The following is a 2,472-nucleotide window of genomic DNA, read 5'->3' on the forward strand; positions in this document are numbered from 1 at the left end:
TGTAATAAGGTTATTTTAGTAAAAGGGTGTGTGTGGCATATATTAAATAATAAGACTAATGTACTGTATAATGACAATGGTTATGTCTTCATTGTTGGGAAAAAGGTGTATAAGTAAAAAGTGGAAGTTTCCTTTGCAGGTTAAAAGAAGACAAGAAAGGAAAAAGAACAAAGAACAGAATGAGTTAACTGGAAAAAAAGAATTAGCTAGCAAGCTCAGGCTATAGATAAGACACTGACTCCATTCAAGGACACTGCTCACAGTTAAGACTTGGCTAACAACCAGGAAAAGGAGGGCTTGAATTTGCCCACGCAGCTATAAGGTTTGCAAAACACTGCCAGGCACTAATGAAATGTGTTAGGTTTCTTTTCTCACAGGTAAAGAAGCGCTACCCAAAGACCCTAGCAGCCCTGCCACTCCCTGGAATCAGGAAACTGGATTGATGTAAAGGTCCACCAATGAAAGACTGCCTTGGCTCCATGCTGGAAAGGCCCTTATTAAGTCCTGCTGACTACCAAAACTGCTGTGAAGTGCCGAAGACTGACTGCCTGTACCCATGATTCTCACTGCAAAAAGACCCCTCCACATCAGGAGAATTCTCCTACTGAAGATTAGCCTATTTCGCCTTGTAGCTCCACTGTGCCTTCTGGACAGCAGGGAAAAAGTACAAGGTGAAGTGCTTGTAACCTCTCCCTTGTCCACTGACAGATCTATTGTGCCTTTGAATTTTTCTAGAAAATGCAAAACCATTACAGGGTGATGTGCTGGTAACCTCTCCCCTGTAGCATGCTGCATCACGACTGTTTTTGGGAAAGAAAAAGAAACACTCGCTCCACTGAAATTGCCAAAGTCCAGGAATTCCTGACTAGAAAGGACATTAAGAACTGACCCTGGTGAAGAAACAAAGAATTATACACTGGCCGGAGGACATTTGTGGGACCCATGCTTGAGAATGTGGTATTGATTGGGTTTGGGGGTTTATTCTACAGGCTGTGCCCTGTGTTCTGGATAAATCCTTCAGCATGTATTGCTCTCTCTAATTGGATTTTAAATAACAAGTACCCGAAGAGTTTGTTCTGCCACTAGAAATTTTACCCATATTGAAATCATTCCAGTGACTAATAATGTAACCCCCTCCTATGCTATTAATGTTAATACCTTTTGACAGTACCTGAGAATAGTTAAATAACAGGTGTATTATAGTACTACACCAAGGAAAGATGGTATTGAATATCACTGAGGCTGGGAAGGCATTGCAGTGGGATCTAGTATGTGTAGGAATTCAGGATTTCCTGAATGAGCAGCTGATGGCCATTCGGAGTGATCTTGAGTACCAGACTTGGCCCACTGCCCTTACAGACGCATCAGGAATACCATCTGATCTGTGATTATGGAGACATACTTGGACACTTTCTGGGTGGAAGTGTGGCTTCACAGGGTGGGGTGTGCGCCCTTATAGGGGATGAATGCTGTACTTATGTCCCAGAAAATGCACAGGATATTAACAAGCACATCATGTCAGCTGAACAGACTTTTGAACAGTGGAAAGCCGAGGAAAGGGAACCCACTATTTCTGATTCCCTCTGGGGCTGGTTACTCAACCTGGGGAAACTAGGGGAAGGCATTCTTCGCCTCCTGCTCACTGGTGTGGTGTTGTGTATCGTTACTCTTCTCTTGCTTGCTTGCTGTAAAGCACTCCAGCTCCCTAGAGCTTAATCGCATGTTATCCTTTGAATGTGAGAACACTCAGCCAAAAGTTTGTTGAGTATTCTCAAAGGAGGGAGTTGTTGGTGTCACTAGGCATAAATCTAAGTCGCTTAGGAGGGTGGCGATCACGAGTGCCGATGAAGCCCTCCTGCTCAGGCCTCAATGAACCATTGTTCCTCCATGTTAAACACTTTGTGTAACCTAGTGTAACCTAATGTACTAATAGCTGCAAAAATGTAGTGTTAGCAGTTAGTTTTTGGTTGTAACAGCCAGTTTTCTGCTGTAACACACTGAAGCGAACTCAAGGATCGTTCTCAATACTGTATACATGTCTCAGCAGCGGAGAGGGGGGAGGAAGGGGGAAGACAAAAGATTGAATGAGAAAAGATACTGCAGCTGGATGGGAAAGGGGGGGGGAGTGAGAGATCAGCTAGTCACCAAGAAAAAGTTTTGTAGTAAACAACTGGGAGATAAAAGGCAGAAACTGCTTGTTCTAGGTGTGAAGGATCTGAGATTTATTTCTCCCTGGCACCTTATTTGAGCTCAAATAAACTTGGTTGTTTGCTTCTCCACCCTGGTGTGTTTATTGGCGCTACGCACTCTGGGCAACGAACCCTGCTGTTGCTTGCCTCGGGCACCCTGTGCTGGCATCACCACCAAGTACAATGCTTGTTGATACCGGCTCTTAACCCCACTGAGAATGTTTTGGGGTCACTCCTCACCTTTATCAACCTAGGGGACTGATAGATTAGCAATTAACAGGTG

Source organism: Gopherus evgoodei, unplaced genomic scaffold, assembly GCF_007399415.2.
Source record: "Gopherus evgoodei ecotype Sinaloan lineage unplaced genomic scaffold, rGopEvg1_v1.p scaffold_154_arrow_ctg1, whole genome shotgun sequence".
NCBI classification, from domain to species: domain Eukaryota; kingdom Metazoa; phylum Chordata; order Testudines; family Testudinidae; genus Gopherus; species Gopherus evgoodei.